General features: G+C 37.2%; 1 pseudogene; it reads left to right on the top strand.

Annotated features, from left to right (window-relative positions):
- The first annotated feature begins 1665 nt into the window (after positions 1-1665).
- LOC133052697 (small ribosomal subunit protein eS25-like) lies at positions 1666-2039 on the top strand (annotated as a pseudogene).
- The last annotated feature ends 20901 nt before the right edge of the window (positions 2040-22940 follow it).

The raw sequence follows: 22940 nt of genomic DNA, 5'->3' as shown, positions 1-22940 counted from the left end.
TGTGTGTGTGTGTGTGTGTGCTGTACTGCACTACTGTACTTTTCAAGGTACTGTAAGATTAATTTTTTTTATTTTTGTGTTTGTTTTTTATGTATTATTTGTGTGAAAAGTTTTATAAACCTATTACAGTACAGTACTATATAGCTGGCTGTGTTAGTTGGGTACCTAGGCTTACTCTGGTGGACTTATGAACAAATAAAACTTACAAATGTGCTCTCAGAATAGAATTCATTCATATGTAGATAATTACTTTATCTCTAGTTTCCAAACCAGGAAACTGTGCTAGCACTAACTTTAAAGTGAGCTCAGTACAGTACAACCTCAGTTGGTTTCAATATGGGGCCTGCTGATTGCAGTTCCATACTCATCCCAACTCCTTCCCTCTTTAGTTAAATCTTTTGTGTTAGACCTGCATCTGTGTCCACATCTCTATCTTGATGATGGAGAAAGTAGAAAAGAAACATCAAAAATTTGATCCTTTAGGTCATGTGTAAAACACTTTTTCACTCAATCTGGCCTCCATTCCCATGAATAATTATGAGTTACTCATAGAAAGTTATTGTTATCAGTCTTAGAGAGATTAATGTAAGCAAAACTAACAATTCCATTCTCTCCAAGTTAATGCCTTCAGTCAGAGTTTTTTTTACATTAATATAAAAAAGAAAGCAAACAAGACAAAATCAGTCTTCTTAGAAGCTTCAACAGCAATCTAGTCTCTTTCAAATATCAAACAGCAACTCCCTCTCTATATTTCAAAAGATTAATATAGCATTTGAAATTATCTTTTCATTCTACTTTTATTATAATGTTCCAATTTTAAGTTACTATAGTAACCACTTTGGATTTGAGTGAAAGCTTCATTATTGTCACTTTAATTGTTTGATTTTGTTTTCTATTCTATCTACTTTGGAGTTAAAAAATGGAAAATAGGTTTATCTTTTTTACTATTCTTTGAATATTATGGAGTGCAAAGACAATTCAGACAATGATTCTGTATGACTATTACTGGAACTATCTGTTTATATACTAATCAATGATGTCTGTTTAGAAACATCAGATTTTGTACTAGAGCAGACCATTGTTCCATATATAAACAAAGGAATGCTGGTAACTAATACTCAACACTTCACTAAAAAGCATACAACATGCAACTACTTCTGTGATATTTAATTATTATTATTATTTCTTATTTATTTTTATTAGTTGGAGGCTAATTACTTTACAATATTGTAATGGTTTTTGCCATACATTGACATGAATCAGCCATGGATTTACATGCATTCCCCATCCCGATCCCCCCTCCCACCTCCCTCCCCATCCCATCCCTCTGGGTCTTCCCAGTGCACCAGCCCTGAGCTTATTAAAGAACATCTATTTGTTACTTATATTGAGGAATGTAAAGATAGTGGTCATGATATTTACATCATAACACAATTTGTGCATTCAAAGAGAGGACCCCATAATGAATTAGTCTGATTTTGTCATAATATTCATCAAAATTACCAATTAATATAATTTATGTTGTCCATGTCTCTTTTTTAAAAATTCCCTATGCATCTGATTATCTTCAACTGCTTTACCAGTTATCGCCCTTAAAAAACTGTAGGCTTTGGGTCCAATGTCTTAGCAAGGCAGCAGTGGCAGCAGCACTCTCTGAGCTTCACTATGCCACCCAAGGATGACAAGAAGAATAAAGATGCCAGAAAGCTAGCTAAGAAAGACAAAGACCCAGACAACAAACTTGGCAAGGCCAAAAAGAAGAGGTGGTCCAAAGGCAAATTTGGGGATAAGCTCAATAACCTCAGTTTGTTTGACAGAGCAACATATGGCAAACTCTGTAAGGAAGTTCCCAATTGCAAGCTTAAAATTGCAGCTGTGGTCTCTGAGAAACAAGATTTGTAGTTCCTTGGCCAGGGCAGCCCTTCCAGAGCTCCTTAGTAAAGGACTTTTAAAACTGGTTTCAAAGCACAGAGCTCAAACTAATTTACACCAGAAACACCAACAGTGGAGATGCCTCAACTGCTGGTGAAGATGTATGAACAGGTCCCACCAACTAAACATTTTGAAAAATAAAACTTTATTAAATCAAAAACAGTTGTTTGTGGAGATTCTCTAAGGCTTGTAATAAGTGTACTTTCCTTCTTCTGGCTGTGTTTTGGGGGCTCTACAAGTTGGGGATCATATCAAGCTAAATTCTTTGACTATCTATGCTATCTATTCCTAGGGTACAAATCTGCCATATATTTCTAGGGTACAGATCTTCTCAGGAGTATTTTATCCCCCTTCCTTTCCCTTCTGCTCTGTTTAGGTCCAGAGAAGCCTTCTGTCTGGGCCTGTGGGGTTGGAGGATCAGGAGGTGACCTATTAGTTCTGATTTATCCTAATCTTGATAGTGTGTACCCCTTTGGGATCCAGCTTAATGTAGGTAAATGTATTATGTAGAAGTCTCTACATTGAATGTGCTCTGTGCCTTGAATTCTATCACTCTTACCCCTCCAATGTCTTCAAGCCAAAAGCAACTTTGGCACTCAAATAATCTGCTAGCCTCTTTGGTCAAAGTGTTAGTCTCTCAGTCATGTCCAACTCTTTTGTGATCCCATGGTCTATAACCCACAAGGCTCCTCTGTTCATGGAATTCTCCAGGTAAGAACACTGGAGTGGGTTGCCATTTCCTTCTCCAGGGGGTTTTCCAGACCCAGGGATCAAACCTGCATCTCTTACATCTCCTGTATTGTAGGTGAATTCTTTACCATCTGAGCCTCCAGGGAAGCCCATGCTTCCCCTCAGAATGGGCCTGCTAGGACTGCATTATCTTTTCAACTCCTCAGTGGTTTTTTTAGGGTAAGTTTCCTATGCAAATTTATTTATTTTTGGCCACACCAAGTGGTTTGCAGGATCTCAGTTTCCTGACAAGGGATTGAACCACAGTCATGGCAGTGAAAACCCAGAATCCTAACCATTAGGCCACTACAGAATCCCTGAAAATCCTTAGTGCTTGTAAGGTGATTTATTCAGTTGTTTTCAGCCAGAGGGTTTGATCCAAATAACCTGCTGCCTAGTTTGCCCTTATGGGAAATAGCTATTACATTTTTATTGTATGAAATTATGCATTTGTATTTAACAACTGTGATATTTGCTTTTAGGAACTTCACAGGGCAAAAAGATGAAGGCACTGTAGCTCCACAAGTTTTATTTGAGAAATTAGTAACCATATGGAAGACTGCTCTGCTGTAGACTTTTGGGGGGAAAGGGTGTGAGACTTTTGATAGATTGTCCCATTAACATTATGAAACAGAAGAGCCCATCTTGCTGATGACACTTGTTTTTTTCCTCAAGGGGTAACTTCAATTGATTAGCCAATAAATTGTATCCTTGCCTTGAAAAAATAACCACCAAAGGAAAATCACTCCTAGCTGGTTTCCCAACCACCTCCACCTAATCTTGAGCTGCCCTGTGGTGGCCAAGGTCCAGCCTCATGCAGGAAAGCTGTTGAGGGCATCTGGCTGAATCAGACTGTAGAGACAGAATTTAGTCAGGAGCCTTGTCTCAGGTGCCCTGCTGCCTTAGAACTCCAACATGTGTCTGTGACAATGAAAGCAGTCCAAACTCTGGCACAAATAAGTGGATAAGCTTGGGCCAAGTTTGTGACTTCACAATTCTTTAGCAACAGCTCCATTCATGGCTCCATGCTTAACTAGCCAGAACAATGGATTTGATTCCTGAAAGAACAAATCAATGACACTGGACACCACAGCTTTGAGGGCAGGATTATGATGAAAGTAGTATTTTATATCTTACAAAGGAACAGTAAATTTACATTTACTAAAGACACAGTTTAGGTATTAACATACTTTCTTATAGTGGAGAGGGAAATGGCAACCCACTCCAGCATACTTGCCTGGGAAATCCCATGGACAAAGGAGCCTGGTGGGCTACAGTCCATGGGGTCACAAGAGTTGGTCACGACTGAGCGACTGAGCACACATGCACATACTTCCTTATATATACTTAAATAGATATATATTAAAGCTTGTCTAAACTACCCAAGATTAACCAAAAGGAGGGCTTCCCTGGTGGCTCAGAGGTTAAAGCATCTGCCTCCAATGTGTTTGATCCCTGGGTCGGGAAGATTCTCTGGAGAAGGAAGTGGCAACCCACTCCAGCATTCTTGCCTGGAGAATCCCATGGACGGAGGAGCCTGGTAGGCTACAGTCCATGGGGTCGCAAAGAGTCGGACACGACTGAGCGACTTCACTTTACTTTCAACCAAAAGGAAACATAGAAATGCATTGCAAATATGAAAAAACACTAAACTTAAAATCACAAGAATGTGCTATTCTTCTCTTGGCATATTAACATAGAGGTCATCTGAAATTCACTGAGTATTAACTCATTGTTTTTGCATGTACATAAATAGCACATTTTACCTAAGACACTGGAATTTTTGTGAAAATAACTAACCCATTAAAATTAGTTCAGTGCCTTTACAAATGAATAAGCTGAAATACAAAGCAAGATCTATTTATCCAAAAACAAACTGAACCAGGATTTTTTTTTTTTCATTTATTTTTACTAGTTGGAGGCTAATTACTTTACAATATTGTAGTGGTTTTTGCCATACATTGACATGAATCAGCCATGGATTTACATGTGTTCCCCATCCTGAACCCCCCTCCCACCTCCCTCCCCATCCCATCCCTCTGGGTCATCCCAGTGCACCAGCCCTGAGCACTTGTCTCATGCATCCAACCTGGGCTGGCGATCCGTTTCACACTTGATAATATACATGTTTCAATGCTATTCTCTCAGATCATCCCACCCTCGCCTTCGGATTTTAATTTATTAGTGAAACAAAATTGTTAATCGTCTACTAAAAGTTATTTGTATAATATCCCACAGTTTGTAAAGTACTTACACACCCAACATCTTATTTAATCCTTTCAACAGCCCTATGAGGTAAACATTACCACCATTTTACAGATTAAAAAACAAACTCAAGACTCATTTAGAATATTGTTGTTGTTTAGTCACTAAGTCATGTCCAACCCTTTTGCAACCCCATGGACTGTAGCCTATCAGGTTCCTCTGTCCATGAGATTTCCCAGGCAAGAATACTTGAGTGGCTTGCCATTTCCTTCTCCAGGGCATCTTCCCGACCCAGAGATCAAACTTGCATCTCTTGTGTTGACAGGCAGATTCTTTACCACTGAGCCACCAGGGAAGCCCCACTTAGAATATACATCTTCCTAAGTTCACAGAACAAATCAGGGGCAAATAAGTCTTAGATTCAGTCATCTGACTTACAGTCCAGTGCTTTTTACACTAAGTTCATAATTTACATTGTTCTCACCATTGCAGAATCACTACTAGCATCATCCTAGGAAAAAAAGCAACCCTTACAACTCTATGCCATGTGTGCAGATAATCCATGAAAAAATACAAGTTTCATGAAATTTCAGTTCAAGTTTGTCAATTAAAAGATTCTATATTTACATGTGTACTCAGTAGTGTCCTACTCTTTGGGACTCCCTGGACTATAGCCTGCCAACTTTTCTGACCATGGGATTTCCCAGGCAAGAACACCAGAGTGGGTTGTCATTTCCTTCTCGAGAGGATCTTCCTGACCCAGAAGTCAAACCCCTGTCTCTTGTATCTCTGGCATTGGCAGGTGGATTCTTTACCACTGTACCACTTGGGAAGCCCTACAGACAGAGGAATTCCTCCATGATGTACTCATAGCAATGCCTAGAAAATACTCTCCAAGTCTAAATGAACAACACTTCAACTGTCTAATATGGAAACTTTACCCTCTAACAAAAAGAGTTTTTCCCTCCATATAAGTGAAGTTAAATCCTAGCTTAAGGCCAGATAGTTAAATTATTTTTGTCATCCTTAAACCTAGAAGTTGCTCTTCTTAACTAAATTCACAGAAGCACTCTACATATTTTAAGAATTTTCATTTAGTGTTACATCAACTTTCACCTTTACTTTATGGCTGAAACTTTGAATGAGTGCCAATAAATCATGACTGAGATGAACAAGATCCTTAGAAGCAGAATAATCAAGACATATGCATTTGAGAGACCTGGAAGTATAAATGAATGTTACCTGCTCCTACAATTTTGCTTGCATTAAATTTATATTCATTCTGCCTAAAATTATTAAGACTTGGATTTGATATACTTCCTAAGTCATTAGTGCTTAAGATATCATACCATTTTTGAGGAAATATTTAAACATTATATAAATATTGACCTATAAACTGCACGTTTGTAGGAACTTCTCAATACCGTTAATAATTCTGTTAAATCCCAGTGTTTTTATTTCTTTCTACAGACTATAACTTTCCAATGACATTTATCTCTATCTCAATACATTCATTAACAATTCATTTCATATTTGTAAATTAAAAGTTAACTTCACAGTACATATTCCAAGTTTGCAGACCAAAAGGATTATTTTCTCTAATTGACATTGAAACAAATGATTAGCATGCTACAGTACTTGTCCAACTCTTTTATATTCATTAATTATTCAGGATTAATTCTGTGAAAATCCAGAGAATGCTCATGATGATGAGTTTTTAAGATATACAACTGTTCCAGGAGATAAGAAATGTTCATGAATTTATCATGTGTTGAAATACACTATAAAGCTCTTGACTGCTAGGAATGTCTTCTACATTTTTAAAAATATAATTACTAAATGTTGGTGGAGAATGCACATTAACATTTGCCCATTAAAACTCAATTACAATTTTCTGAACTATTAAGATTTATTAACCTTGTGCAAAGTTATATACAAGCTATTCAAATGCTTTTTATTTGTGAAGTACTTTATATATACATTTGGGCTTCCCTGGTGGCTCAGAAGGTATAGAATCTGCCTGCAATGTGGGAGACCCAGGTTCAATCCCTGGGTAGGGAAGATCCCCTTGAGAAGGGAATGACAACCCACTCGATTATTCTTGCCTGGAGAATTTCATGGACAGAGGAGCCTGGCGGGCTATGTTCCATGGGATTGCGAGAGTTGGACACAACTGAGCGACTTTCCCTTATATTATTTCACATGCATTGTCTCATCTGATCCTCTTAACAATCCTGGCAATACGAGAAGCAGATAGTAAGCCCATTGTAAAGGAAGAGAAGACATGCCCCTACTAGAAGCCCAGAAGAGGAAGTGTCAACTCTATGTCAGGTACAGTGGTAGATACTTATGATGTAATGAACAAGCTGCATAATCAGAACATTTTTGATATAGCAGAGAAGACAATTAAACAAGCATTAAGAATAAGTTGTGATGCTAATGGAGGAATCAAAGATGCTACAGATGCTCAGAAAATGCAATGTAACTTCATCTTAGAGCAGTCAGGAAAGTGTCCTTGAAAGAAGATAGATTTGGCAGACACAAAATCAGAAACTTCCTTGCATGATATGTTCAGTGGTTTATATCTTATTGTGAAGGCTGTAGGAGCAGTGGGAGAAAAAATGAGAGGAGATACTGGAAACACAGGTCTGAGATATAAAAAACATTTTTGAAAATTATACTAGCATTCATTAGCCACTTAAAGGTGGGGCAGGAATTGTGGTGAATCTATTTCTGCAATCTATATTTTATTACATCCTTGCATCAGCCTTGGGAGTTAGTTACTAATAGTATTGATATTATTACTAGTAGCAGTAGTAATGGTAGTGTTTGACCTAAATGTCTAAATAGTTGATGATTACTTAAATACTGTGTAACAGGTATACAGCAAACATAGTAATATCCCATCTCATATAAAATAAAAGAGAAAATGTCATGCAAATGGTCCATCCTCAAAAAAGTAATGAGAGTGATTGTTATGGATTGATTTGTGTCTCCCCCAAATTCATGTATTAAAGCACTAACTCCCACTGTGATTGCATTTGGAGATAGGGCCTTTAAGAAGCTCCTAAGTGTGAGGCCCTAATCCAATCTGACTGGCATCCTTAGAAGAAAAGGAAGAGACACCTGGGCTATGGATGCACACACACACAAAAAAAAGGCCATGTGAGGACACAGCAAGAAGATGGCCAGCCACAAGCCAAGGAGAGAGGTCTCAGGAAAAATCAAAATGCTGACATCTTAATCTTGGACTTCTAACCTCTAGAACTGTGAAAAGTAACTTTTTGTTGTTTAAGACACCCAGTCTGTGAGATTTTGTTATGGCAGCCTGTTGTGATGTACCCACAGTCCTGCAGCTGTGCAAAGGAAGAACTCAGAGCCAGTGACAGAGACACTGATGATTTGTTGAACTGGGTATCATACAAGCCAGAGGCAAAAGTCCTGGAGCAACATCCCATACCCCGCCACATATGGGTATACAGCCAAGGGCAGGCAGGACACAGCAGCAATCTTTCTATACAGTGACCAGGAGGAGGAGGCTATCAGTTAGAGGGGGCATGATGTCAGAAGAGCTCCTTCATTGCGAGGGCAGCCGGGGCAAGGACTGCTCTTTTCCTGTTGATGGCTGAATATACTGGGCCTTTCTGGTCCCAGGGCTAGAACAATCATTAGCTGATCAGGCCAATCACACAGACAATCACTGATGAAACTTTCAGCATAGGAGGAGGCAATCATGCACAGAAAGTTGAGGCAGGGCCAGGTAGGGAAAGGCTTGCACAGAGACCAAGAGAGCAGCCATTTTATGGGCCCTGACCATACCTTGCAGGAGCAGAATGACACAGTTACATTATCTATTTTCAGCCAAGTCATTGTATTGATCAACCCACCTTCAGCCAAAAGAAAAAATAATTGTTTTGGATAGCATTTTGCTTATTTGTTTGCTTTAGGTTTTGTATTTTCTAGTGAGAGGAGGGTGGATACTCTGCCCTAAGCTTCAGCAGGGTGTGAGCCCACTGGTACAGTTGTGGAAGCAAAGGAAACCAAGCCTATGTCCAAGGAACTCACACCTAATACATATATGTAAATTCCTTAGAAGATTTCTTACACATTGTAAGTGTAGTACATATATTGTTTGTTTAGTTGCTAAGTCGTGTCCGACTCTTTGTGACCGCATGGACTGTAGCCTGCCAGGCTGCTCTGCCCATGGGACTTCCCAGGAAAGAATACTTGAGGGGTTGCCATTCCTTTCTCCAAGGGATCTTCTTGACTCAGGAATCGAACCCACATCTTCAGCATTGGCAGAAAGATTCTTTACCACTGAGCCACCAAGGAAACCCAAAGGGGAGGAGGTATATATATTTTAAATGTCATTATATATGAGAGTATGGGGGTCATCATTTGTTTTACAAAGATGGTATTATAACATACAAATCCTTTTCGGAGGAGGATCATGTTTTCCTGACAGGTGAGACATAACAATGTATTTCATTAAGTCTTTAAATGCACTTGATTGAGAGATGCATTATTACTTTGTGTACCACTAAGAAAGAAAAGCTGGGCTTCCCAGGTGGATCAGACAGTAAAGGATTTGCCAGCAGTGTGGGAGACGTGTGTTTGATCCCTGTGTCAGGAAGATCCCCTGGAGATGGGAATGGCAACCCACTCCAGTATTCTTGCCTGGAGAATCCCATGGACAGAGGAGCCTGGCAGGCTATGGTGCATAGGGTCGCAAAGAGGCAGACACAACTGAGCAACTTTCACTTTTTGCAAAGAAAGAAAAAATGTTACCAGTTAAATATGACACAATGTTTTCTTCTCATTTAGAGTCTTCATTCTTATTGAAAGATTTATTTGAGACATATTTACACATAGAATTTTATGATATATTATTCTTATGCATATGTTTGTTTTTAAAACTATAAAAGAACTAAATTAGTTACAGTATTCTTTTTAAAAAAACTTTCTCATGAGTCCAATTCTTCTGCACACTCTCAAGTCAGAGTTATCATAACCCATGGATTTACACCCATTTTCCTGTGTCATCAAGAGCATTAGTGGTGAGTCATTTCTTTAAGAAGGGCTTCACTATCATCACTGGGATTTTATTTGAAGCCACGTACACCAATTCTGCAATTCTTGATGCTGCAGTCATCTTGATCATATCAGAAAGTGTTAATACAAGGCTTTCAAAAACAGTCAGGGGAATTCCCTGGTGGTCCAGTGGTTAGAACTCTGTGCTTTCACTGCCAAGGGCCTGGGTGCAATCCCTAGTTGAGGAACTAAGATCCCACAAGCCCCACAGTGCAGCCAAAACCAAAAAACTGTCAGGACTCATTCTTTTCTCCAATGATTTGCTTGAGTGAAATATTGAAGGATTGTAGTTTCCTAGCCATGCTTCTGGGAGCAACAGCCATTTTTGTGCATATGCAGTGGGGGTAACTATGTACTGTGTGCTATGTTTAGTAGTTCAGTTGTGTCCAACTCTTTGTGACCCCATGAACTGCAGCCCTCCAGGCTCCTCTGTCCGTGAGGATTTTCCAGACAAGAATACTGGAGTGGGTTGCCATGCTCTCCTCCAGGGTGGGTAACTATAGCTTGACTGTTACCTAGCCCACAGCGACTGTAGAATGTCATCAATTCTAAGGCACGTTCCAACTTTAGAAATAAAAAACTGAGAGAAAAAAAAAATGTGTTTGAACTAATGCAATATTGTAACCCATTATTTTGATTAAAAAAATTTTCCCTGGCTGCCACTGAGCTTAGTAGGAGGAGGATTTAGTCTTTTGTGATTTGTTTTTTTATTTCCTTCATTTTTCTACTGGGGTATTTTCTTTTTCTTGTCATTTTATAACATATATATATAGGTAGATAGATAGATTATATATGATATATCATATCATATCAATATATATATCATATATATATCTTATATATATGATAGATTTAACTCTTTGTCATCATCAGTACTAGAATTTTCCCAAATCTGTAATTTATCTATTGACTTACTGGACTTTTTCTCATACCAAATAGTTTCATTTTTATATGGTCAATATGTATACGTTTTAAAATAACTTTTGGTTCTCCTGCCTTGCCAATGTCTCTTCTATTCCCAAGCTGTAAATATAGTCACTTTATTTTGCTTCCATGATTTTTATTTTGTTTGCTTACAAATAGTATTTAACTCATCTATTTTTCTGGTGGTTTTTTTTTAAATATGTTTTGAAATTGGAGTCTAACATTATTTTCTTCCATATAGATAGCCAGTTGTCCCAGAACCATATATCAAGTATTTCATCCATTTCCCACTGAATTTGAAATTTCCCACCATCTTTGTTATAGATTATCTTCTCATGTACATTGGGGTCTATTATGTGGTAGATTTCATTCTTCAAATTCATCTTGAATTTATTCTTAGGCAAATGGTTATCCAGTTGTTTACAGTTATATATTGAATAACTATGCCTTTTCCATTGATTTGAAATGCCATGTGTGTCTGTTCCATTCATCCTTCAACTTTGGCACTAACATCACCCCATTTCAATTTTTGCCCCTCTATACTATATTTTTATATCTGGTAGACAAGTCATCTCCTCCCATTCTTTTATTCTTCCTTATCAAAATTTAACTGAATATCTTCTCATGTTTATTCTGTCATATGAACTCTAAGATACTCTGGTAATGTAATATCTCTCTCCCCACACACATAGATACTAAATAAATAATAAATACTGTGAAGTGGTTTTGATTAAGAGTGTGTTGCATGAATATATGGATCTCTCCATTAAAATACACTTTCCATAATATGTTCCTTCATTTACTAAAGTATTTTTTCATGTCTTTAGTTGAACTTTGTAGCTGTCTTAATTTGGTGGTGCACATGTTTTTGTAAACTTTATTATTTGTTTTTTGTTGTTGTTAATATAGTGATTTTTTTTCATTTTATTATCAAATGAATTATTGTTAAAATATTAAAACATTTTGGTTTTAGTATATTAATATCATAGTTTTGTACTTCATTTTCTGGGAGTTACAGATAGAGAATTGCACCACTTATGAATAATAAATTTTTCTATATTTTATTTATATTTGATTTGTATATTCATATTTTAGAAACTCATTGACAAACATATCCATATTATGTTAAGTAATAGAGATGGTAAACAATCCCATTTGTTTTGAATTTTAGCAGGAATGCTTTTGGTATTTTTCCTCATTAAGTATGATGCTAGTTTTAACTTGCATCAGTTTTTTATCATGTGAAGAAATTCTCTATTTCTATTTTACCAGGGGTTTTCTTTAGGAATGACTATTGGGTTCTTCCCCTCAAAAGATATTTAAGCATCTGTTGAAATATCTTTCTCCATTGATTTATTTTGAATTAATATTAGTTTCTTAATATTGAGCTATCTATGTTAAAGGTATAACATTTAATTAATCAGCAAATATTAATCTTTGAATACATCACTGGATTCAATTTGCTTTGTCATTTAAGATTTGTACACCAATATTTACAATTGGTGTTGAACAGCTGTCCAAATTTGTGCTGTCAAATTTTGGCAACAGGTTTATACTAGCTTTGTAAAATAATTTGTAAAAACTTTCTTTCTTTCTCTATGATCTCTCACTTGGAAATTTTTAAAAACTTAGAATGAAATTGTCTTGACAGGTAGCTTTTACAAGGTGTTTTCTTTGATGAGTCTCAATTATAATACTTTTCTACCTCTGCTTGGGTTGATTTTAATAATTAATAATGCCCCAAATATTCATGCATTATGCTGAGATTTTCAGATTTTTTATACTTTTTTAAAAGTGAATTTCTATCTGTAGTTATACCACTTATTTACTTCCTCAGTCAGTTCATCAATTCAGTAGCTCATTCGTGTCTGACTCTGTGACCCCATGGACTGGAGCACGCCAGTCTTCCCTGTCCATCACCAACTCCTGGACTTGCTCAAACTCACGTGCATAGAGTCGGTGATGCTATCCAACCATCTCATCCTCTGTCGTCCCCTTTTCCTCCTGCCTTCAATCTTTCCCAGCATCAGCGTCTTTTCAGTTGACTCGGTTCTTCACATCAGGTTGTCAAAGTATTGGAGTTTCAGCTTCAACATCAGTTCTTCCAATGAATATTCAGGACTGATTTCCTTTAGGATGGACTGGTCGGATCTCCTTGCAGTCCAAGGGACTCTCAAGAGTCTTCTCCAACACGACAGTTCAAAAGTATCCATTTTTCGGCGCTCAGCTTTCTTTACAGTCCAACTCTCTCATCCATACATGACTACTGAAAAAGACGTAGCTTTGACTAGTTGGACCTTTGTTGGCAAAGTAATGTCTCTGCTTTTTAATACGCAGTCTGGGTTTTCTTCCAAGGAGCAAGCATATTTTCAGCATCTGCAGTGATTTTGGAGCCCAAGAAAATAAAGTCTGTCACTGTTTCCATTGTTTTCCCATCTATTTGCCATGAAGTGATGGGACCGGATGCCATGATCTTAGTTTTCTGAATGTTGAGTTTTAAGCTAGCTTTTTCACTTCCCTCTTTCACTTTCATCAAGAGGCTCTTTAGTTCCTCTTCACTTTTTGTCATAAGGGTGGGATCATCTGCATATCTGAGGTTTCTGATATTTCTCCCAGCAATCTTGATTCTAGTTTGTGCTTCATCCAGCCCAGCGTTTTGCATGATATACTCTGCATATAAGTTAAATAACCAGGGTTACAATATACAGCCTTGAGGTACTCCTTTCCCTATTTGGAACCAGTCTGTTGATTCAAGTCCAGTTCTAACCGTTGCTTCTTGACGTGCATACAGATTTCTCAGGAGGCAGGTCAGGTGGTCTGGTATTCCCATCTCCTTCAGAATTTTCCACAGTTTGTGGTGATCCACACAGTCAAAGGCTTTGGCACAGTCAATAAAGCAAAAGTAGATGTTTTTCTGAAACTCTCTTGTTTTTTTGATGTTCCAACGGATGTTGGCAATTTGATCTCTGGTTCCACTGCCCTTTCTAAACCCAGCTTTAACATCTAGAAGTTCTTGGTTCATGTACTGTTGAAGCCTAGCTTGGAGAATTTTGAGCATTACTTTGCTAGCCTGTGAGATGAGTGCAATTGTGTGGTAGTTTGAACATTCTTTGGCATTGCCGTTCTTTGGGATTGGAATGAAAACTGACCTTTTCCAGTCCTGTGGCCACTGCTGAGTTCTCCAAATTTGTTGGCATATTGAGTGCAGCACTTACACACCATCATCTTTTAGGATTTGAAATAGCTCAACTGGAATTCCATCACCTCCACTAGCTTTGTTTGTAGTGATGCTTCCTAAGGCCCACTTGACTTTGCATCCAGGAAGTCTGGCTCTAGGTGAGTGATCACACCATTGTGGTTATTTGGGTCATGAAGATCTTTTTTGATAGGTCTTTTGTGTATTCTTGCCACCTTTTCTTAATATCTTCTGCTTCTGTTAGGTCCATACCATATTAGTCCTTTATTGTGCCCATCTTTGCATGAAATGTTCCCTTGGTATCTCTAATTTTCTTGACACTATTAATAACCTGTTTTATGCATTTTTTGTCAAAGAATGATTTACATAGTTTCCAATTTGGGGAAAGCAGTAAGATCCTCTATGATCAATTTAGGTAATGTTCTGTAGACACTTGAAACAAAAGCATATGTTCTGTAGTATAAATGTGTGTGTCCAGTTGATAGTATTATTAATCTTTCATTACTTTCTTCTATTTCTATTCAATTTGTCAAAGATTGTGAGAGACATGCTAAAATCTCTCCTGATGGCTGTACTTTGGTCAACTTTGCTGTGTAGTCAACAACTTTTACATTATATATTTTAATGCTGTCTTATTTAATACATAATCATTATTTTATTTGGTTTCCCTGGTGGCTCAGATGATAAAGAATCCACCTGCCATTGCAGGAAACACAAGAGACTAGGGTTCAGTCCCTGGGTTGGGAAGATTTCCTGGAGAAGGAAATGACTATCCACTCCAGTATTCTCACCAGGAGAGTTGCATGGACAGAGGACCCATAAAAATTGGTTTTCTCAAAACAATTTTATCCTCTTTGCTTTTAATTCTACTTTGGTGTTGAAATTGTGAATCTTTCTTTTCTGTCATTTTCATTTGCCTGATATAGCTTTGTTCTTCACTTCACTTTTAACCTTTCTCTTATCTAGTCTTAAACCATTGGTCTTGTATTAAGGGAGTTTAATCTGTTCACTCATATCATGATAACTGATATATTTGGTCTTCATTTTGGCACACTATTTGATGCTTTCAGTGTTTATGTCCAGATTTAATTTGGTCATTGCTTTTTAACAGTGTTTCCTCATTTCTCTAGTTTTCCTGGTGCTTGTTTTCTGTCTTTCTCTTTTTAATATAGTGATGTGGAAGTTGTATATGGTAATATTATTACATGATGTTGTACTAAATTGGTAGCCCCTAATCCCATGCTTTTGTAGTATTTGCCAATTGCTGATTTTGATGGTGTAAATACTCCCACCATGGCCAATTTCAAGTTACCAACATGATGTAACTGAATGCACAGATAGCTCCAGTCCACCACAGGATTTATTTTTTGAAGAACACAAGAAACAATAAGCATTTCACTACAGATTTTGCTATAGACTGAAATGTTTGTCCACTGTATCTCTCAGTAATCCTATCAGAAAGCTCCATGTGTGTGGAATTTTGTGCAGAATCCACCTGGTACTTTAAAAACTTCTTTGAGAATCATGAAAATGACTATGCTTCTTTTTCCTTTGATTTCAAGCAATCTCAGAGCTAAATGTAAAACTCAACTTCATGAGTTATGAATACTCTTGTGACCTGATTTTTCCTGATCTTGACATTTTGTTGGTGATTTTATTTTGGCCCTGATAGTTCCTATTTATATTTTCTCATTATTTTATTGTACATGCTCCTCAACAGGCTGCTTTTCATTCTTTGCAAACAAGGAGAATTTTTTAAAAAAAGAAAGAAATTTTATAGAAATTCTATCATTATGCTTTATGGTTCCTGATCATTAAAATGGAATTTAAGGCTGTTTTATTTCCTCAAGGTCCTTATATGAGTTGAAAATTACCAAAAATTTTTGTTTTGGTTTATCAGTATTTGGGTGTTTGTCCATCAACTGATTTCTTCAGTAGATCAGTGGTCAACAAGAGACAAAACAGACTCTTCATCCCTTGTGTAATGTGTTTCTTTGTTCTACAGAAAATTGGAATTTAGATGAATTTTGGTTTTGTTTTAATGCAGATGTTATAATAGTTTGCCTGACAAACTACACTGAATTTAATAAAAACCTTATAGCTGGTCTGGAAAGTCTTGTTTTTAGTGATTTGAGTAGTGGTACAATGTATTAGAATGATCTCTGGAGTTAGGAGACTTGCTCCTAGTTCCAGTTAAGGTTTAGCTACAAATTTGCCTTTTGATTTGTGGTAAATCATTTTACCTGTCTGAGTCTTAAAATTAAAGGGTAAAATGATATGCATTTTAAGGTCTCATCCAGTTTTAATGTCTTACTATTTGAATTATGAAAAAATAGCTCATGAATACTTACTGATGAAATATGTTCATTATACCTTTATTGTATCTATAGTATTCCACCTTTGGCCATGCCTTAAATTTATATGACTAAGTGTGCATATTAATATAGTGAAAATAAGAAGCAGTAAAAGAATGAACATCTCATTCATGCATGCATAATTCTTATTTTGATGACATTTTTGAAATCCATGGTATTACTGTAAGTACTCTTTTATCTATTTCCATAATGACAAAATAACATTAATAATACATGCCTGGAATATTAACTATGTTGTGCTAATGAGGAGTTTAACAGCCTAAAAAATGCTAAAAAATAACTCATGATTGGGTTTTCTAAGTAGTTCATTCACTTTTCTTGGTGAGATCATTCCTGAAATGTCACAGGAGCCTAATGGTTTGACTCCTACATAAAAGATTATTAATTATTCCTACCATAAACAAAAGTTAAAAGCAACCTATGGACTAGTAGAAAATATTTGCAAATGATGTGACCAACACAAGCTTAATTTCCAAAATATACAAACAGTTCATACAATGCAACAACAAGAAAGCAAACAACCCAATCATAAAATGGGAAGAAGAGTTAAATAGACATTTCCACAAAGAAGACACAGGTGGCCAACAGGCACACGAAAAGATGCTCAACATTGCTAATTATTGGGTTTCCCTGGTGGCTCAGATGGTAAAAAGTCTGCCTACAATGCAGGAGACCTGGGTTTGATCCCTGGATCAGGAAGATCCCCTGGAGAAGGAAATGGCAACCCACTCCAGTATTCTTGCCTGGAGAATCCCATGAACAGAGGAGACTGGCAGGCTACAATCCACGGGGTCGCAAAGAGTCAAACAGTACTGAGTGACTAATTGCTAATTACTAGAGAAATGTAAATAAAAACTACAAAGTATCACCTCACACTGGTCAGAATGCCCATCATCAAAAACTCTTCAAATAATAAATGCTGGAGAGGGTGTGGGCAAAAGGAAATCCTCTTACACTGTTAGTAGGAATGCAAATTGATGGAGACACTATGAAGAACAGTATGGAGGTCCCTTAAAAAAACTAAAATTAGAGTTACCATATGATCCAGCAATCCCACTCCTGGGCATATATCCAGAGAAAACTATAACTGAAAAAGATACAAGCACCCCTATATTCTTAGCAGCACTGTTTAAAATAACCAACATGTGGAAACAATGCAAATGCTCATCAATAAAGAAATCGATAAAGAATATGTGTTATACATATACAATGAAATATTACTCAGCCATAAAAAGAACAAAATAAATCCATTTGCAGTAACATGGAAGGACCTAAAGATTATCACACTAAGTGAAGTAAGTCGGATAAAGACAAATATCATATCATTTATATGTAGAATTTGAAATATGACACAAATTAATTTATCTACAAAACAGAAATAGACTCACAGCTATAGAGAACAGACTTGAGGGTGCCAAGTGGAGAGGAAAGCGGGAGAGGGGTGGACTGGGAATTTGGGATTAGCAGATGCAAACTATTATATATAGAATGGATAAACAAGAAGGTCCTATTGTATAGCACAGGGAACTCTATTCAATATCCTGTGAATAAACCATAATGGAAAAGTATGAAAAAGAATGTATAAATATATATATGTGTGTGTGTGTGTGTGTGTGTGTGTGTGTATAACTGAATCACTTTGCTGTACAGCAGACATTAATACATTTCAAATAAACTATACTTCAATAAAATTTAAAAATTTTAAAAAGATTACAGTGTCCCTTTAATGGAAGTTTCAGAAGGAAAAAAAAAAGTAAAGGGGAGAATTGTATAGAATCCATATTTGTAGAATTTATGCTTAACAATTTTCTAAAATCTAAATACAAAAATCTTTAGATCTGAAGTATACTCTGAGTACTGAGGAAGACAGATATAAATAAATCTACATCTATACACAGAGTAATAAAAAAACAACATAACATCAAATACACAATAAAATTATAAAAATACCAGTAAAAAAGACAGATTACCTTCCAGAGAAACAATTATTTCTGCTTTATTGACTATGCCAAAGCCTTTGACTGTGTGGATCACAAAAAACTGTGGAAAATTCTTCCAGAGTTGGGAATATCAGACCACCTGACCTGCCTCTTGAGAAATCTGTATGCAGGTCGAGAAGCAACAGTTAGAACTGGATGTGGAATAACAGACTGGTTCCAAATTGGGAAAGGAGTATGTCAAGGCTGTATATTGTCACCCTGCTTATTTAACTTATATGCAGGATACATCACGCAAAATGCCAGGCTGGATGAAGCACAAGCTGGAATCAAGATTTCTGAGAGAAATATCAATAACCTCAGATATGCAGATGGCACCACCCTTATGGCAAAAAGCGAAGAAGAATTAAAGAGCCTCTTGATGAAAGTGAAAGAAGAGAGTGAAAAAAGTTGGCTTAAAACTAAACATTCAAAAAACTAAGATCATGACATCCGGTCCCATCACTTCATGGCAAATAGTTGGAGAAACAATGGAAACAGTGGCTGACTTTATTTTTATGGGCTCCAAAATCACTGTAGATGGTGACTGCAGCCATAAAATTAAAAGACGCTTGCTCCCTGGAAGAAAAGCTATGACAAACCTAGACAGCGTATTTAAAATCAGAGACATTGCCAACAAAGGTCGGTCTAGTCAAAGCTATGTTTTTCCAGTAGTTATGTATGGATGTGAGAGTTGGACTCTCACATAAAGAAAGCTGAGTGCTGAAGAACTGATGCTTTTAAACTGTGCTGTTGGAGAAGACTCTTGAGAGTCCTTGGACTGCAAGGAGATCAAACCAGTAAATCCTAAAAGAACTCAATCCTGAATATTCTTTGGAAGGACTGATGCTGAAGCTGTAACTCCAGTACTTTGGCCACCTAATGCAAAGAATTGACTCATTGGAAAAGACCCTGATGCTGGGAAAGATTGAAGGCAAGAGGAGAAGGGGATGACAAAGGATGAGATGGTTGGATGGCATCACTGACTCAATGGACATGAGTCTGAGCAAGCTCTGGGAATTGGCAAAGGAAAGGGAAGGCTGGCGTGCTGCAGTCCATAGGGTAACAAAGAGTTGGACACGACTGAGTGACCGAACTAAACTGAACTGAAAAAAGACAGATTATCTTAAATAGGAACAAAAATTAGACTGAATAGCTTTTTTTAAAAGCAATATTATGTACCAGGAAACAAAAAATAATATTTTCAATGTCTTAAGAGTAAAGTGTTATTCCCCCTTAAGCTACCATTCAAGAATGTTACCAAAGGAGGGAAGAAAAAGAGGAAGGAAGGAAATAAGAGAGGGAGGGGAGGAGGGAGAAACAAAGAAAGAAAATAGAATCCAGAAGGAAAGCACTGGATAGAAAAACACAAATCTAAACAAAGAAGTTGTCAGTAAAACAAATTAATTTTTTTATTATAAAAATGATATATCAGCTTTCTTTAAGTTTCAGAAAAAAAAGTTTAATACAACAGTAGCAAAAATGCACATTAAAGTAAGTCCTTATTGTCATCAAATGGAAGAGAAAATCTAAACAATCTATTAGAAAAATATATAGAAAAATTTAAGGTCCAACTTACATTTCTACAAATGTGGAAGACTAGATAACCTGAAAATTCCCCAACCACAAAACAGCTAGAAATGCTGGAATAACAAGATATAAATGACATCCTTTTAAAAGCATAGCTGCACTTTAATGAAAGGAAGGAAATCACCAGTGGCAAAGAATGAAGGGGAAGCTGAAAGCCAGAGAAATAAGTTTCTGAGCTGATATTGCAAGAGTGTTGAGGAAAGTTTCTGGTCACAAAAATTTAGGATCTTAAAGCCCAAGTAAGGATAGGACATCAGGCTTAGAGAATACACAAAGTGTGGAGTTGAAACTGAAAAATTCCTCACAAAAAAATGGGTCTCCAATGGCTACAATTTGATTAAAAGGAAGAAGCAGGAAAATGGAAACAACTGGTACAAGGAGAAAACAAAGACAATTGTCTGTATTGTCTTGCTTGATTTGTGGGGAGAAGGGTAGGCAGGGAATCATCTCTGAGAATTCCTAACCACAGCCCTGCTTAAGCAATGAGTTTGTAGTATGAATTTGCATTACCTGCTTGACCTAATCTAAAGAAACTAGCTCACATGATTATAAAGGCTGCCAAGTCAAAAGTCTCCAGAGTGGGCAGGTAGGCTGGAGATTCAATAAAGAGCTAATGCTGCAGTTTAAGTCCAAAGGCAAATAGCTAAAGACTCAGAAAAGAGTCAGTATTACAGTTCAAGTCTAATTATCATCTGCTGCAGAAAGGTCCATATAGTTAAAGATATGGTCTTTCCAGTAGTCACGTACATATGTGAGAGTTGAACCATAAAGAAGGCTGAGAGCTGAAGAATTGATGCTTTTGAAATGTGGTGCTGATGGGAGAATGGCATTGAAACATGTAAATTATCATATGTGAAATGAATCGCCGGTCCAGGTTCAATGCATGATACAGGATGCTCGGGGCTGGTACACTGGGATGACCCAGAGGGATAGGATGGGGAGGGAGGTAGGAGGGGGGTTCACGATGGGGAACACATGTACAACCATGGCGGATTCAAGTCAATGTATGGCAAAACCAATACAATGTTGTAAAGTAAAATAAATAAATTAATTAAATTTTTAAAAAAGAAATGTGGTGCTGGAGAAGATTCTTGAAAGTCACTTGGACAGCAAGGAGATCAAACCAGTCAATCCTAAAGGAAATCAATTCTGAATATTCATTGGAAGAACTGAGGCTAAAACTGAAGCTCCAATACTTTGGCCACCTGATGCGAAGAGCCAACTCGTTAGAAAAGGCCCTGATGCTGGGAAAGATTGAAGGCAGGAGGAGGATGGAATAACAGAGAATGAGATGGTTGGATGGCATCACTGACTCAGTGGACATGAGTTTGAGCAAACTCCATGAGATGGTGAAGGACAGGGAAGCCTGGCGTGCTGCAGTCCATGGGGTCACTAGAATCCAACATAACTGATGGACTAAACAACAGCAGGGGAGATGACTGTGTCTTCTATTCAGGCCTTCAACTGATTGGATAAGGCCCACCCATATTATGCAGGGTAATCTGTCTTACCCTTAAATCTGTTTATTTAAAGGTTAATCTTACCCCCAAAACACTCTCATAGAAACATGCAAAATGTTTGACTACATTTTTGTGCACTGTGGTCCAGCCAAAATGCCACATAAAATTAACCATTATAGTTAGCTGACTCAACAGTCATCTACAGCTGTATTTTCCCTTGCCTCTTACCCACAAATACTAGAGATGGTGGAGAAAGTACATGCTTGCTTTTCCAATCTCTGGGAATGGCTATATGACCCAAATCTGGTCACTGAGACTTAACTAGAAGCTGAGTATTGCAAAGGGAGTGGTTTCTTTTGTGGGTAACAAAAATGCCCTAAAATTGATTGTGTTGGTTCCAGAGTTCTGTAATACTTCATATAGGTGAGTTGTATGATAATCTGAATTATATCTCAATAAAGCTGTCACCAAAAAATACTTGTTTCTTCACATGATTTTCTACTTAATTCTTTACACATGATTAAAGTATAGAAATCTCTCCTCCCTGAAAGAAAGTAAGAAAAAAGAAAAGAGGAAAAGTCACCTCTGCCAACTCCTTTCAGGCCCTTAAAAGAGCAGAAATCTAAACCAGACTATTTCCAGCTTTCTATGTGATAGTAACTAACCCAACCATACAATAGGTCAAAATTGATTGATTTGTATTTGTTTATACTTTACTGCCTTGCTCCTAACTGAAATAATCTCTGACACCCTTACCAATATTCTTGGCAAGTAACTTGCTCTTGGGACAAAGAAAATCCTCTCTATTAAAACAAAATGGGAGGGGGGAGGGTAGTGGGCAAGAGGAGAGAAAGTTGTTTGACTTTGCCTTTCTTTGTGACAAATCAAGTACAAAGAGGTTCCTTCAATCTTTATACAGTTTCCTTCAATCCTTATACAGGCTCCAAAGACAAACTTGTACAAAGCAATTTTAAAAATATAACAAAAGACTTCAGAGAAATTCCTCAGACTGGCTACTTTGGACTATGCTTCAAGAGTTACTAAAAGTGCACGTGTGACTGGCAGCTTCTAAAATGGCCCGGAGTGATTGCTACCTCTTGATAGTTAGACGTACTGTAGTTCCATCCTCTTGGGTATGAGGTGGAATTTCTTTCAACAAATACAATATGTCTGAAAAGATGGGATGTCACTTTTAAGTTACAAAAATATGGTGGCTTCCATCTTGGGCTCCCTCTTTCACACTTTCACTTCAAGGGAAACCAGATGCCTGGTTGTGAGTTGTGCCATGGAGAGGCCCACAGGATGAGCACCTGATGCCTGCCAACAGCCATATGAGTGAGGTTGGAAATGGACTCTTTCCAAGTTGAGACTTGGGATGATGGCATCCCAAGTAGATACTGATGGCAGTCTTATGAGAGACATTGAGACAAAGACACTCAAGTGAACAGCACATAGACTCCTG

This window comes from Dama dama, chromosome X, assembly GCF_033118175.1.
Source record: "Dama dama isolate Ldn47 chromosome X, ASM3311817v1, whole genome shotgun sequence".
Lineage (NCBI taxonomy): Eukaryota > Metazoa > Chordata > Mammalia > Artiodactyla > Cervidae > Dama > Dama dama.
This window is presented reverse-complemented; position numbering and strand designations above follow the sequence as displayed.